Below are 16,610 nucleotides of genomic sequence, written 5' to 3' on the forward strand. Positions count from 1 at the left end.
CCCTCTTTTGCGGCCTCCCCCACAAGGCACCCTCACTTCTTTGCCCTTCCCCACGAGGCACCCTCACTCCTGCGGCCTCCCAGTGAGGTATACTCCTTTTTGCAGCCTCTTCTGTGAGGCCCCCACCCCTGAAGGACTTCATCTGTGAGGTCCCCACTGCTCTGCGGGACCCCTCCTCTGCCTTTGTAGTGGGGGTGGAAGCTGAAGCTCCAGTTTTGCCAGAAACAATGCATAAAGCATAAAGTGACTCCATTTAGGGTATCATCTCTTATTCTTTTCCATGGTTTTCCATGGTCAGGACTGACTTTGTCCTGGCCATTGTCTCAACATCCATTGCTGGGATAGCTTGTCCCGGTTGGCATTTACGGTTTGGACTCAAGGCCTGGGCACTGTCCCTGAGTCCTTCTGTTCCAGGCTAATGCTCTACTACTTAGAGTCACAATGCCACTTTCAGCCTTTGGCTGGATAGTCCTGGTTCTGTGCTGATTAGTAGGGAGATGGAGTTTTAGAAGGATTTTTTTTGTGCCCAAGATGGCTTTGAACTTTCTTACAAAAGCTCTTTTTATTTCCAGCTAAAGCAACAAGGAGATCAATGAGATGGAGGTTACCTATAACTTGTTAACAATTGACTAACAATTACTTGTCAGAGATTTTTAAAAGAAAGCCCAGTAGATGCTTTTAACCTGAGACTGATTGGCACTCTAAGTACAGCCCACTGCCTCTGGGTAGCCTGTTTAAAGTGGCTTATAGACAACATTTAACCTATAACAAATGTACAGGCCTTTTCTTGGGCTACAGCAGCATAGCCTGTTTAACACCCTGGTTTATAAAAGCATTTTCTGTCTGGCAGAGGAATGCCTACCTATGTAGGCCTTTAGACAGATCTCAATAGGAACATAATCTCAGCTTTACAAGCTTTTCAACAGATGAATTTAACCAGCTCAAAAGTTACTGCCAATTAGGACTTTGAGCAGATACAGGGGTTTTGGGATTTACATTCTACAATCTTAGCTTTTACTACCCACTATCACAGATCTCTGGAAAGTTTTGCCCAGTTACACCAACATGGGTGATAGGAATGTTTAAAAACTTATCTTTCCATGACTTTCTGGCTTGATCAATTTTTTGGAAGACAAAGCTCAAGTAACTCAGGACCTGATACCACTTTTGTCATCCAAACATTTGTTTGTAATTGCCTCTGAATGTTTTAACATTGTCAGGGTCCCTGGAGTGCCTTTCTTATGTTGGGATAAATACATCTTTGGCACTTTCCTTGGTCAGTCGCCGGACTTGAACTCAGGGTTTGAGTACTGTCCCTCAGCTCTCCAGCTCAGGACTAGCACTTGGCCACTTTAAACTCCAAAACAACTCAGCTTTGAGCACTCTGTTGGCAGATTAGAGATGACAATCTCACAGGGACTTTAGTCTGCCTGTGCCTGGACTGGCTTCGAACGACAGATCAATGAGTTGTTTTTTTTTTTTTTACAAACAGTCACTTTGAAAAGACCCCAGACCCCAGAATACGTTCATCCATTGAGCTCTTTAAGAAAAACCACTGCCCCTTCCCCTACATAGCTAAGAGAGCAAGCAGGACGCAGGCAAGTCATTAACCACTGAGTCACCGCCTGCAGACCTCAGCATGACTCTAACACATGCCCTAAAACCAGGCATTCCTGAAAAATAGCCGACCCTCCCGTCCCTTCCTGTAAAACTTAGCTATAATGGCAGGGTAGGTCAGGAGGTAATAAATCACTTGTCAAAATTAGGGAACGAACAGTTTCGGTGCATGACGACCAGCACAGACTTGCCGGGGCAAGTACCGACACGTCAGCTTTCCCCCAACCCCACCTGCCCCATCTGGCCAGCTTAACCTGACCAATCCCCACCCTGAGCGTAATTTGAAATTAACCAATCAATACTCTGTAACCAAGCATCTTGCTTCTGTAACCTTGCTTCTGCTGTCCATAAAAAGAGGGTGCTTTCAAGCACTCGGCGCGCAAGTCTCCCGATAGACTATGTCGCCCCGGGTACCCGTGTAACCGGTTCTCAGACATTCAACCCGAACCTTGTGGATCTCGAGGTTGAGTGCACCTGGGAGCCGAGGGCTTGCCCAAATAAACCTCTTGCTGATTGCATCCGCACAAGTGGTCTCGTTGTTCCTTGGGGAAGGGTCTCTTCTGATTGAAGGACACCCCACGCCGGGGGTCTTTCATCTGGGGGCTCGTCCGGGATAGAGACCCCCACCCAGGGACCACCGACCCATTTTCGGGAGGTAAGCTGGCCAGCGTCTCTGTGTTGTCTGTGTGTTGTCTGTGTACTGTCTAAAGTCAATCTGTGTGTGCGCTTGCGAATCTGGTGAGTTCGGCCGTTCTCGTCTGCATCTGGCGGACCCGTGGAGGAGCTGACGAGCTCATACTCCCGACCGCAGCCCCCAGGAGACGTCCTGGAGGTGTCCGGGGCCTGAAACAGTGGCCCATCCGGGGTCTGAAACAGTGACCCATCCGGGGCCTGAAACAGTGGCCCATCCGGGGTCTGAAACAGTGACCCATCCGGGGCCTGAAACAGTGGCCCATCCGGGGTCTGAAACAGTGACCCATCTGCTTTCTGGAACTCAGTCCTCTTTAGACGCGTGATTTCTCTGGGAGACTCTCAAAACAGTCTCCGCCTGGTTTTTGCCTTTGGCTTATTGTCAAAACAGCGTAGTGAAAAAGTAGCGTGACCAGTATAATTGTGATGTTTGTTGTAGAATTTTGGTTGCTCGCACTGCTCTTGCCTTTGTGGTTTGTTTTCCTGTTGATCTGCTGTCTTTGCCTTCGTTGTGGAAACTTTGGGAGAGTGTGCTACTGTGAATAGTTTTGTAACATTCCTCAAAACCACACAGGTCTCTGCCAGGTTTTGCTTTCGGTTTACTAGCAACAGCGCGCAGCGAAGCTAAGTGTTGCCTGTATTGTATTGTTGTTCTTGTGTTCGTTAATAGTTTTAAAATGGGACAAACTGTCGCGACACCACTTAACCTTACTTTACAGAACTGGAGGGATGTGCAAACATCAGCTCACAATCTTTCAGTAGAAGTTAAAAAAAAAAAAAAAAGAAAATGGATAACTTTTTGTTCATCAGAATGGCCCACTTTCAACTGTGGCTGGCCACGTGAAGGAACCTTTAACCTAACCATTGCCTTACAGATCAAGGCCAAAGTTATGGACCCGGGACCACACGGACACCCAGACCAGGTCCCTTATATTGTTACTTGGGAAGCTCTTATTCTAGAACCTCCCCCGTGGATGAAACCCTTCTTATCTACCCCGGCCCCCCAAATCCCTACCCCCTTAACCCTTCCATCTGCCCCTCAGCTCTCTCCCCCACTCCTTCCCTCTCCAATTTCCCAACCTCAGCTTTCTCTCCTTCCCGGGAGTTTAGCCATGGTCGGCCACTCCCATCTGAAGTCGCTTTTTCTGTTTGGCGCCTGTCTGTTTTTGTGTTTCTGTTTAGTGTTAATTGTTTCTGTTGTCTGTTTTGTTGTCCTTAAAGGGATGGGGCAGCAACTAACAACCCCCTTAAGTCTGACTATAGATCACTGGAAGTCACAGCCTGAGCCGAGATTGTCAGGTTTTGGGAACTTGCTTGTTTGTCAATTATGAAATTGCCACTGACCATCTGCAGGTGGCCTCAGTTAGATCTCAGCCTCGGGCCTTGGCTCAGGGGGGTCTGAGCGTGGGGGAGAACCTGTCAGTCTGAGGGAACGGCCGCTAGGGACTTCCTTCCCTTGCCCTAAGATGACTGGGAATTCGCCTCTGCCTTGGAAGACCCCCGGGTCAACGTCTGCAGGACTCTAAGAGAAAAATCCTCCGGAGGTGAGTAGGGGGGTTGAGTCCCCTGGTAAGTGAATGGTGGTGAGATGTCGCCCTATTCACTGAGACTTGATTCTGTCTTTGTGGCCACATGTTTGTCTTGTTAACTTTAGTGTGTTTGTTTTATGGGGTAGGAAAGTTCTGGGTGAGTGTGGCAGGCTCACCCAGCAGACTCTGGATTCAGCTTGCTGAGTGGGAACAGCACAGAGTTCCGGTAGGGATAAACTGGGGCCCATTAGTCCCCAACTCAGCCTTCAGTTCTTGTCTAGTTCTGTTTTTAGAATTGGTACCAGTTTTAAATGTGGATCCTTGGTTTTTGTGTTTATCTGTGTTTTTGTTATTTATTTATTTAAACATCTCTGAGGGAATAAAAGTTCCAGCTGGGCCTAGTCACAGACCTGCTATGCCCACCCTCCCCACGAGGCATGAAGGGTTACTGGGCTAGTTTGGTTCCCTTCAAGCCTCAGGCTGCACCTTCTCCCAGTGGAGGCTGCTGGAGGACAGGTGAGGGCGTAGAAGGCTGTGTACCTGGATTGGACTTTTCAGCTAGTTCTGTCTAAAATTGGGTTAAAAAAAAAAATCAGGCCAGTTTAGTCTTAGGTGACTCCCTCCCTCAGCCCTCCTCCAACTCAGAAGAGATTCATAAGCCTTGCTAACAAGCAAGCTCTGTGAAAATGAAGCACAACAAAGGTACCTAGTTCTAAAAGAAATACTGTCTTAAATTTTTTTGTTTAAAACCTTTAGAAAGTGTACGTACAACTGATTTTGATTTTTGCGCGCTTTAAGATCTGTGTGTTTTGTGTGTGTCTGTGAACGTGTTCAAAGATAAAAAAAAAATTGTCAGCATGCTGTAACAATTGGGTGATTTAAATTTAAATTTCAAAAGGTTATGAGGTTTGGACATTACCAAAATTTTTAAAAATCTTCACATTGTTTTAAATGGCTTTTTAAAAGGTTCTTTAACTTGCAAATTAGAAAATCTGGTATTTTAAAAACTAATATTTTAAAATGCATAAGTCTGTTTATACTGTAATCAAGTTATCTGGCTTAACAAAAATGCATTGGCTGTTTGGGGTCTAATTCCCTTGGCTAAAATTTGGGGATAAAAATTAGAAATTTAAATGTAAAGGTTAGTTTAACACTGTCAAAGATGTTACCTGTTCTATCTAAAACTGTATTTCATTTGAGAACCAAGAGAAGAGACGGGGAAAAACTTAGAAACCAACAGAAGACCTATCTTTAGGGGTGAAGGGTGAACAAGCAGAAGTGCAGTTCAGCTGGTCATGCAGTGGGACAGGCCCTGGGAGGAGTCCAAGCATGATGAGGCAAACTGGCACAAACGCAGTTCATCTAACCCTAAAGAGTCAGATTGGGTGTGTGCCTGCCTATTCCATAGGAGGGGCCAAGTGGCCCATCATTGTTCTGTCTCTTTTCCCTGCAGATAGGCACTGAAAACATGATGGTTAAAATGAATGATGTGATGATCTGATTAGTATTACTAAAACTTTCCCTTGGATGTGTTAACATTAAAATTAGGAAGGCCTTAAAAAGAGGGTAAAAAGTTATTTGTATAATGTGGCTTACTTTCAATTATGTTCTGCAATTAGGATGTTTTTAAAAAGTTATAAAGATGTTAAATCTAGCTTTGTGGTATAGTAAAGGTGACTGTAATTCTTGCATTAAGGAAAATTGTCATTTGAGTTTAAAAATCTTAATGTGTGTCTGTTTTAAAACAAGCAGCCAAGAGACAATGAGTGACACTTGGCCTCAAGATTTCAAGGGATCTTTTCAAAATGCAAATAAAAACTAAAGTATAAAATATTAAAGGTGATTAATAAGAGGTTTAAAAAAATAGGGAATGGATTTTTGGATATAAAGTTTAAATGTAAAATCATTCTTGACATTGGCCTCAATGTGCAAAAAAAAAAAAAAAAGGAAAAAAGAAAAAATTAGGATTATCAAAATAATTGCTATTCTAGTTTGCTCTTCTAGGTTTTTTAAGTTTCCAGCAAGCCCAAAGCAAAGCACAGAGGATTCTTACAAGTTGTCAGATGTAACTTTGACTCTTAATAAGTTTCAGGTAAGAGCATGCTTAAAAGCTACTTCTATGTTGACCACCTTGTTGCTTTTAATTGGAGTAAAATGGCCTTTTGTAAGACTCATTGATCTGCAAACCGGTTCAAAGCCAGCCCGGGCACAAAAAGGTCCCTGTGAGACTGTCACCTCTACTCAGCCAGCAGAGTGCTGAAAGAGCAAGCAGAAATGCTTTGGGACTCACAGTGGCAGAGTACTAGCCCTGGACTGAAGAGTTAAGGGACAACATTCAAGCCCCGAGTCTGGGACTCAAAGTGGCAGAGTGCTAGCCTTGAGCTGTAGAGCTGAGAGACAGTGCTCAGGCCCTGAGTTCAAGTCCAGCAACCAGCTAAGGAAAATGCCAATGAGGCATTTATCCCAATGTAGAGAAGACACTCCTGGGACAAAAAGCAATGGTGGAGCATCCAGAGGCAGTAAGCCACTGCTTGGATGGCAGAAATGTCAGATCCTAGAGTCATTTGTGCGTGGCCCTTCAAAACTGATCAGAGCCGGGAGGTCATAGGAAGATAGTTTGGAAGCATGCCTAATGTTCATGACTACCTTGTAAGGGACAGGAACTTGCCAGTCCTCTGTGATAGTAAAAAGCTAATGTTATAAAATGTGGGGGGTAGTTTAAATCTTAACCCCTTTATGTGCCAAAAGCTCTAATTGGCAGTAATATTGAGCTGACACCAGTTACATGAAATTCATCTTCTCAGGAAAAAGTTTGTAAACCTGAGAGTGTGTTTCTATTGATATCTGTCTAAAGGCCTGCAAAGGTAACTCAGGCATTGTGTTAGGGTTACTAAAGATCACATTCCTAAGTCATCCAGAAAGATGCTTTTACAAACCAGAGTGCTAAACAAGCTATACTGCTATAGCTGGAAAAAAGGTCTGTGCAGTTGTCAAAAGTTAAATATTGTTCTTAATGACTTCTAACCCTGATGGCCTCTTTGTAAAATAGGCTAAGGTTATAGGCTCCTGGCTAGGTAAGATCAACGCCCCTAAAGTCAGCTTGAAGAAGTTACAGAAGATGGACCTTCGCCCTTCTACCCCCATTTTAAGATCAAGAGTCCAGAGTCAGTTTTTGAAAAATGAGGCGAAATAGATAAAATAATTTTTAATAAGGGCATAAAAAATAGTGTTAACTGCCTTCTGTGTCTATTTACAAAAATATCTGGTTAGTAAAAAGTTGTGATTTTGGTAAATTGTCCTGAGCTATTGTTTAAAAGATCTTAAAAACCAGCAGGATCAAAGCCTGCCAAGCCTAGGCAATGTATCTTTAACCAGTCTGTGTAGGAATTTACAGCCCAGCATGAGGTGTGACAACAGTCCCTTGGAGCCACTGAGAGACCCTGCTGTTCCGGTTGCTGCTGCTGCTGCCTGACGGCCTGACAGTCACTTGGAGGAACTCCTGCTTGATTCCATCACCTAAGTCTGCTTCATGGTTGACTGCTGCTAAATCTAAGATCTTGTGGGACATTCTTTTGGGTGATATCCAGAAACCCTCTCTTCCCACAGTGGATATTGGGGACAAGGATATCACTGGCTTGCTTGTCTTAGGCACTCCAGTGCATAGTAACTGGAAATCCACTCTATGTTCACAGCCTAGTTTGACTCTAATATGGTAATAACCTGAGTGTGTTATCAATAGAGGTAATACTCTTAGCCTTAAAATCTAGCAAGCTTCTGCATCACGGTGGTGCCTTAAGGCTGTTCTAAGATAAAGGTTCCGCAAGCCAAAGGAAAATTGGGCAGTTTTAAACTACAGCCACAAAGATGGTCAAGAGATTGTAAAGAAAGAGGGTGGTAATGAAAGCCTTGGGAAAGGAATTGTAAAGAAAGAAGGAAGGGGGCCTATGTGTAGCCTTAAAGGAAGAATGTTGTTTTTATGCTAACAAAACAGGAGTGGTAATCAGGACCGCCTATCGGTCGTGCAGGCCCTAGTATTAACCCAACAATATCATCAACTTAAATTAACGGAGGAATCTCCAGTTGAATGAAGGATTTCATTCAGGCAAAAAGAAAATGGGGGAATGAAAAGACCCCAGACCCCAGAATACGTTCATCCATTGAGCTCTTTAAGAAAAACCACTGCCCCTTCCCCTACATAGCTAAGAGAGCAAGCAGGACGCAGGCAAGTCATTAACCACTGAGTCACCGCCTGCAGACCTCAGCATGACTCTAACACATGCCCTAAAACCAGGCATTCCTGAAAAATAGCCGACCCTCCCGTCCCTTCCTGTAAAACTTAGCTATAATGGCAGGGTAGGTCAGGAGGTAATAAATCACTTGTCAAAATTAGGGAACGAACAGTTTCGGTGCATGACGACCAGCACAGACTTGCCGGGGCAAGTACCGACACGTCAGCTTTCCCCCAACCCCACCTGCCCCATCTGGCCAGCTTAACCTGACCAATCCCCACCCTGAGCGTAATTTGAAATTAACCAATCAATACTCTGTAACCAAGCATCTTGCTTCTGTAACCTTGCTTCTGCTGTCCATAAAAAGAGGGTGCTTTCAAGCACTCGGCGCGCAAGTCTCCCGATAGACTATGTCGCCCCGGGTACCCGTGTAACCGGTTCTCAGACATTCAACCCGAACCTTGTGGATTTCGAGGTTGAGTGCACCTGGGAGCCGAGGGCTTGCCCAAATAAACCTCTTGCTGATTGCATCCGCACAAGTGGTCTCGTTGTTCCTTGGGGAAGGGTCTCTTCTGATTGAAGGACACCCCACGCCGGGGGTCTTTCAACTTTTACTCCAATTAAAAGCAACAAAGATGGTCATTGGAAGTAGTTTTATAAGCATGGTTTTACTTATTAAATTACATTTGACAAACGTGTCCTATCTTTTACTGTGGGCCTTCCGGCAACTGTTACAAAAAACTTTAGGGGCAAACCTGAATAATCCTATTTTTTTTTTTTTTACTTTGAAATAAACCTTTAGGAAAATTTTATCTTTTAAACTTGTCTGGGAGGTCAGCCACTCCCCACAACTTCTCAAATTTTTACAAGGGGGATGTCATTTTAAATCCTTTTTGTGAAGTTATGTTAATTTGCATTTAAATGCATCATTGAAACACTGGGCTGTATATTCTTTGCCTGTAGGCTGTCCTGTGGGCAGTGAATAGAAAGAGTGGCCATATTTTTTTTCTGCAGTCTGAGTTACATTTAGGAATTTACCTCCAATTGTAAAATAGTATAGAAATCAATTTCTATCCTTTGCTCATACACCCTGTATGGTCTAACTTCTGGCGATTAACATTTACAGAACCAAATATCTAATGTGGCTTGTGTTTTACCCTTAATTAACAGGCTTTTGGTCATGTAAGATGAAGCAAGGCCAGAGTCTGAGAGAGACTGTGGCATCTCCCAGCATGTATGGACTGTTGCACCTCCTGTTGGTAACCTGCAATATTTCTACATATACTGGTTAGAGACCTGGTTTACATTGTCTTTTGCAGGCTGGTGCCACTGGTTTAGGCAGCTGTGCCTGGGCATAGTCACTCTGCTCCCTTGATCTTAATTGAAGTTGATCGGCACACAGGGGAGAAAACAGAGAATGAAACCCTTAGCTTTAGTTTACTAGCCATGGTCAGTGTACAATAGTTAACTCTTAGCATAGATGGACATAGGAATGACATAATTCACAGCCAACTTAGTTACCAATTTCATTTACTTTGTAAAGGACATTGTCTTTTTTAAGTCCTTTTCCAAGGTCTTTTAAAACTGCCTGTTTTTTCTTTGGCTTAGTCAGGTCACAAAGTTTTAAAGCAATTTAGATTAATTCACAGCTTCCATTGACAAAGATTTTTAGTAGGCAGAGTAACCTTGAAACCATAATCACTTACATATAGTCAAATAAGACACAGACAGACATGTTTGTGCACAGATTATAGAGCATGCTTAGATTTTAAAATAGACTTTTAAAGTTTTGAAATTTTAGTGGAACTACTTTTCTAATTATGAAGGAACCATGTGGTCAGTTTAAAATACAAAACTTTGCCAACAAGAAACCAAATGAACAGGAGGCAATAGGAACATACACTTGGCCTAGCATAATGGCACCACAGGACAGGGGAGGGGGAAGGGGTAGTACCAAGCTGAAGTACCAAGATGCCAATTTGGCACATCCACCACTTGCTCAGTGCTAGAGAGAAGATTAATACACTTTTGGTAATATCCAAACTTGTTGGCCTTTATTTCGGTGAGTTTAGACTTAAACTCACCCATTTTCTATCTAATGAGTAGAAACAAGCAATTACTGGTTACATTCTTCCAGGGCTTAACCAACGCGTTTAGCATATGAAATACTTGTGAAAGAGGTTACAAGCAGGTAATTTTGGCAAGAGGGAGAGTTTAAGGGGAGGGGGAGAGAGAGAGAGAGAGGTACTTGCTCAAGCACTCTCAGAAGTGGAGTTTTAAATCTGGGCCAAATTTAACTGATGGGGAACCAACAGCCCTCCAAGGCCAGGTGGCCTTAATGTAAAGAAATTTAGTGTCCTTCCCATGGTAAGTGACCTGAAGCCATTTGCCTACAGTAGAGTGTCCTCTACAGTGCAGGTTGGCTCCTGAATAGGTGGTGGCCCCACCAGTGGAGACTGTCCTTATGTTGGTCCAAGGTGGGTCCTTGGGCCATGGTAGGCCCCTAGTGGCTAATTCTAGCACTTGGCCAAGTTTTTGGTCAGATGGTGAGGGTGGGGCTCAGTTAGCCCAGAAAGGCTCAGGTGGCCTTACCACTGATATTGGAATCAGAAACCCCGACCTCGGACAAACTTGTCACTTACCCTGGAGTGGGAATTAATTAGTGGGGCTGGATGGGCTGGTAGAGCGCTCAGTCAGGAGGAAGTTACCTTGATGGTCCTCTGGTGACTGGAGTGAAGGATCTCAGAATAGGTCCCAGGGAAGCTGGTTGAACTCCCTTCTGAGGTGCAGGGGGAGCAAATGCACTGGGGAACCTATCCCAGTATGGAGCCACCAATGAAAGAGGATCAGACACATCCATCCTATGGGACCATGCAGAGGCAGGCAGGCAAAGGAGAAAGATTACAAGGTTTATTAGAGGAGCCATATTTCCCCCAAGAGGGAGCACATGACCTCCATCACCATCCTGGTAGCAGAAGTATCTGAGAGAAAAGGAAGTGAGGTAGATAGGAGTTCTGGTGGGTCTGGGTGGAGAGAGGGAGAGGCCAGTTGTATGGAGGGAACTCCAGAAATGGGAGGGGGCCCAGATGTGGGTGGAGCTGAGGACCAAAGGTGAGCAATCTACAAACTGCAGTTCAAAGCCAGTCCAGGCAGAGAAAGATTATCATCTCTAACTAGCCAGCAGAGTGCCAAAAAAGTGGGCAGAGTTGCTTTGGAGTCCGAAGTGGCAAAGCGCAATCCTTGTACTGGAGAGCTGAAAAACAGCACTCAGGCACTAAGTTCAAGTCCAGTGACCAAGGGAAATGTCAAGGTTGCATTTACCCTAACATAGAAAGAGGCACTGCTGGGACTTTGGCAATAATGTTTGGCTCTTCTAAAATTGATCAGAGCTGGAGGTCATGGCAAGCTAGTTTATAAGCATGCATAACTGGGCAAAAACTTGTCAACCATTTGTAATAGTTGGCTGTAAAAGGCTGAGTTTGTGAAATGTGGGGAATAGCTTAAATCCAAACTGCTCTGTATGTGCTTAAGACCCTAATTGGCAGTAAATTCTGGGCTGACACTAACCAAATAAATTTGTTTAAGAATAAAATATGAAATTGTTAGGACCAGATCGAAAGTAAACAGATAGGGTATTAATTAGAACAAGGAAGGAGAAAATTCAAATTTAACTGAGACAAATAAGTCCCAGGTAAGCAGAGAAACATTGGTATAAACACCAAAATAAAACAAAATTGTGGTCTGATAATTACTAAAAAGATCATTTATATCAGGATTTAGACCAAATGTTAAATTTTCAAAGATAAGGGCTTAAGTAGAGAGTTAAGCACCAGGAGCTACACTAAACATCTGTATGCCAAAGGATGGGCTGTCCCACCTAGGCTATTTGAGGAGCTAAACAATGCTTTCGCCCATTTGGGGAGGTAATGTTTTCCTAGAATTTCAAGGTAAGACTTGTCCCACCTCCAGGCCTTGAAGCTGGGTACAATGCCCCCATCTCCAGCCTAGATACCAGGATGTCTACAGGCAGTTGTTTGGACTCAACCACCCTATTTGCCTTAATGCAATTTGTAATCACTAACTGTTAGTTCTGCTTTTATAACTTGTTTGTCAATTACAAAACTGCCACTGAACACCTACAAGTGGAACTTCTTATGGATCTTACCTTTAAACATCCTAGACTATTTAAATCTTTTACAAACCAAAGTACTAAACAGGCTATGCTGCTATAGCCCCCCCCCCCAACAGGGTCCATACAGCTATTAAAAGTTAAAAAATTATGTCTAAACTCTAGTTTGGAATAAAATGTAATTAGTAAAAAGTTGTCACCTTGACAAACTACCCCACACCATATTATAAAAGCCAGTGTACAACCAGAAAAATATTAGGGGAGTTTACTAAAGTTAGTCCCTAGGAAAACTTCTTTAATCAACCTGTGTAGACTAATGCCAACTGTTTACACACCCATAAAACATTTAAGCTTCAATTATAAAAAAAAAAAAAACGAAAAAGGGGAATCCCCAAGGGAAACTTTTGCCTTCACCTTATTTAAATTTTTAAAATTTCACTCAAAGTGATCCTTTCACTAAAGCTGAAAAGCATTTTATCCCTCTAGCACCACCTCACTATCTATTCCCATATGGTTTAAAAAATTTAATCAATGAAGACTAAGAGTAATGCCCCATAAGGGAAAACAGTGTTTCTATCATTCCAGATGGATCCACTGGCAACATCTGGGTCCCTTTTTGACTCATCCGACCTCCAGAGAAGCAAAAACAACACAACACAACCCTGAGGAAGAAGATCTAGTACGCAGCTTCGCAGACCTAAGCTTTAAGTCCCGAGGAAGCCATCATCCTTATCTTAAGAAAACCAGCTTGACCCCACCAACATGGGGTCAGAATAAGGTGTTGACACAAGACCGAAGCCACCCTGGTCAGTACAAAAACCCCTAGAATACCTGAATATCTGTTTTGGCCGTGATTGCACTGCTTGTGAATACATCTGCAGTGAACATGCATATTGGGCCTATGTCCCTCACCCACCATTGTTAAAATTAGTGGATTAGCTAGACCAAGGTCCGGTGGCGTATACAAATGACAGCACGTATTTTCCGCCACCATGGGATCATGCAGACCCTACTCATCCAGGTGAGGAAGGAATACCTTATATTATTTCCTTAGGATTTGAGTCTTTACCACTGTGTTTAGGGACATCACCTTGCTTACCAACCAGAAGACAGGTATGGGCATACATCTTGCCTGATGATAAGATCAACAATCATATGGGGCTATTCAGAACAAGTTCCTTAAATTTTATTGGTCAGGATCATTCTTATACAAATAAGACTGGGCAACCACCTAACCTAGTATGCCAGGACATTAATTATTGAATTGGGTTTATGTTTCTATTCAGTGGTCTCAGTGTCAAAACCCTAGAGGAAAGATTATACAGCATAATGATAACATCTCATTTATAGATTGAGGTCCTCATGGATGTTTCATTGCCAATTATTCTGAAAAGCATGTTGGTGATTGGTATACTAATAATTCTTCTGACGGTGACGTCTATACAATGGAGTTATAAATCATGTAGAACCCATTGGCTTGCTCACCTGACATGATGGAGGCCTTGTGCCTCGTAGGCCACATATAAATTTCAGGGGACACTTAGGGCCTGAGCAGTGGCATTTATAAAACTTGCCACCCAATTTTATACAACTCAGAATTGGATTGGTCACTTTACTAGGGCCCATGAGGCAAATTATACATTTTACAGGAACCATTCTTCTACTGTACAGGGTTGTATTAAACTTTCCTATGTACTAGCCCACAGGGACAGTGTCAATCAATGAGAACCCACGCAGCCAGGACTCTTTACATGCTTAAATCATACTATTTCTTTTAATATGCCTTCTCAGTCTCTCTTGATATTAAGATCTCGCTTAGGGGTCTGGGTGCCTGTTAACCTCACCCGACCTTGGCAGGAGAGCCCCACTGTTGGTTTGTTGAAAGGAGTCTTCCAGCAACTGCTGAAGAGAACTAGGAGATTCCTGGGTCTGAGTGTAGCTGTGATCCTTGAAATGATTGCTATCACCATGACTGCTGCGACTGCTGGAGTGGCCCTGCATTCCTCCATCCAAACCAAGGACTTTGTAGAGAAGTGGCTGGACTGTCACCAGCTATGGACTCATCAGCACAATATTAAACAGGACATTGATTCCCGTCTGAACACACTGCAACACAGGGTGCAGTGGATGGGAGACTAGATAATTGATCTGCAGAAACAGCTAACCTTCAAGTGTGATTAGAGCTCAATAAACTGTGCATCACTCCTACTTGATTCAACACTTCTAACATTACTTGGCAGGGACTTCACTACCACCTGCCAGTCTTGCAAGGAAATTTGACTTGTGACATCCACTAGTTACAGCAGGAAGTCATTGAGACTTTCTTGGCACAACTCCCTGGGGTGGGATATGAAGGTCTGGCTGAGGGAATTGCATCTGTGCTAAACCAATTGGACCCTCGTACCTGGTGGCACAGTTTTAAACATAGTGTTTCTACAGATCGATTGCATTATGTCTTGTCAAGATATTGCTGTCTACATTCCAAAATAGTTTCTGCAAATCCCTCCTGCAAAGGATCTCTTGCTTACAGTTGTACTTAAAAAACAAAAAAGGGGGGAGATGTCAGAGGCATTGACTGGCATAACCCCATTTGTTGCTGTTTCCACAGTGGGATCTGGGGACACGATGTGTGGTATAGGCAAGAAGGGACTACACCATGTGGGTATAGACAAAATTTATTGAAACATCACATGCTTATATACAGCACACAAGCAGGAGAAGTAAATCTTCAGTCAGGGGCAGAGAGTTAAACAGTTTTATGGGAGCACAGGCAATGAGAGTTTAAACAGAAAAAGCTAATCCTTGTCAACAAATGTGGAGCAGTTCCACTAATCAAGGTTGTAAAAGTAGGTAAAGCACAGGTGATTACACATAGGGGGAGTCTCCAGGCATTGTTCTACGTGGTTAAGTAGATGAAGCAGGAATGGTACTTTGAGCAAACCATTACCTGAGTCTTGCACCGGGGGCAGAACCTTTGCCCAGCATGGAGGAAGGGGTGTCCCTTCCTCCCCGAGAAGAATTGGAAGTGGTCCTGTGGCTCAGGTGGTAGGGCACTTGCTTTCAGCTGAAAAGCTGAGGGACAGCGCCCAGGCCCAGAGTTCAAGCCCCACGACCAACAAAAATAAATAAATTGGAAGGAAAGAATGCATGCCTGCATGCACCCTCAGGGCACACAGGTGCTCAGATGGGGTTTTGTAGGCCTATGCCTCCAACACCCATCTGAACCCCTCTCCTTTTGCTCCAGATCCAGCTCCCAGATCTTAGGCCGATTGGGTGGAAGGGGGTTGTGTCAATCCTGGAGTTTTTCTCCGCCTCTGGCTGTGCCTGAGCAGCTGCAGGAGCCCTGGCCCATGCTGCACGAGGCAGCAACAACTGCTGCAGTCGCTGCTGCAAGTTTGGCCATTTGGCTCCACTCCTGCCTGGTTGCCCTGACACTGGAGGAGTCTCGCTGACTCCTTTGCTGTTTCACACTGCACCTCCAGCCTAGGGATGAGCCCAGGAAGCTCGGCGCTGGAGCCTTTGAGGCCTGAGGTCAGCCACTGGAGGGATTTGGAGGGGCTTCCCTGACTGCAGGGTCTGGCCTGAGGAGCCTGTGCCCCAGCCATGGCTGCTTGCTGCTTCTCACTGTTGCTCAGAAGAAGCGGCGGTGGCGGCGCTGGCCTGTAGCCGGCTTGCTTGCTCCCTCCGAGGCTCTTACAGTAGTGTTACTGGCAGAACAATATCCCAACTGCTCTAGTACTATTTTATTGTATTTTAAAAATAAAAGACTTCATGGGCCCCATAAGTGCTTTATAAAATATGACTGGCAGCCGCTATTTAAATAAATGTGAGAATTCAGGAGGTTTTTTTTTTTTTATCTTCCTAAGTGATTTTTTTTGTCTGTCTTGGGACTTGAACTCTGGGCCTGGGTGCTGCTGTCCCTTAGCTCTTCAGCTAAAAGCTAGCACTCTACCACTTGAGCCACAGGAACACTTAGGTTTTTTGGTGGTTTATTGGAGATAAGAGTCTCATGGTCTTTCCTGCACTGGTTGGCTTTGAACCAGATCTCAGCTTCCTGAGTGGCTAGGATTACAGGCAGGAGCCACTTGCGCCCAGCTCTAAGTGATCATTTTAAAGGCTAAGCATGATAGATCACTCCTGTAGTACCATCGACTTGGGAGGCATAGATTGAGAGGACTGCAATCCAAGACCAACCCAGGCAAAAAGTGAGATCTGATCACAATCATCAAGCTGGGCTGATTCCAATAATCTCAGCTAGATGGGAGGCTGGTCCTGGGATGGGAAGAAAACAGGATGCCCTAACTTAAAAACTAAAGTACAAAAAGGCCGTGGTGTGGATTAAGAGTTAAACACCTGCCTAAGCATGAAATCCTTTGTATAAACCCTAGTACTGAGAAAAGGAGGGAGGGAGGAAAG

At 44.1% G+C, this 16,610-nt stretch overlaps 1 long non-coding RNA gene across 4 annotated transcripts in view; it reads left to right on the top strand.

The window, feature by feature from the left end:
- The window catches only part of LOC138807139 (uncharacterized), a 40,588-nt gene extending 26,034 nt beyond the window's left edge, over positions 1-14,554 (top strand). For all 4 annotated transcript variants that reach the window (XR_011366057.1, XR_011366058.1, XR_011366060.1 and 1 more), the window contains 2 exons: positions 12,780-13,000; positions 14,052-14,554. This is a non-coding gene — a long non-coding RNA (uncharacterized lncRNA). The remainder of the gene's footprint in view (positions 1-12,779; positions 13,001-14,051) is intronic.
- Positions 14,555-16,610: the final 2,056 nt, after the last annotated feature.

This window comes from Dipodomys merriami, unplaced genomic scaffold (assembly GCF_024711535.1).
Source record: "Dipodomys merriami isolate MVZ:Mamm:240054 unplaced genomic scaffold, mDipMer1.0.p SCAF_1007, whole genome shotgun sequence".
NCBI classification, from domain to species: domain Eukaryota; kingdom Metazoa; phylum Chordata; class Mammalia; order Rodentia; family Heteromyidae; genus Dipodomys; species Dipodomys merriami.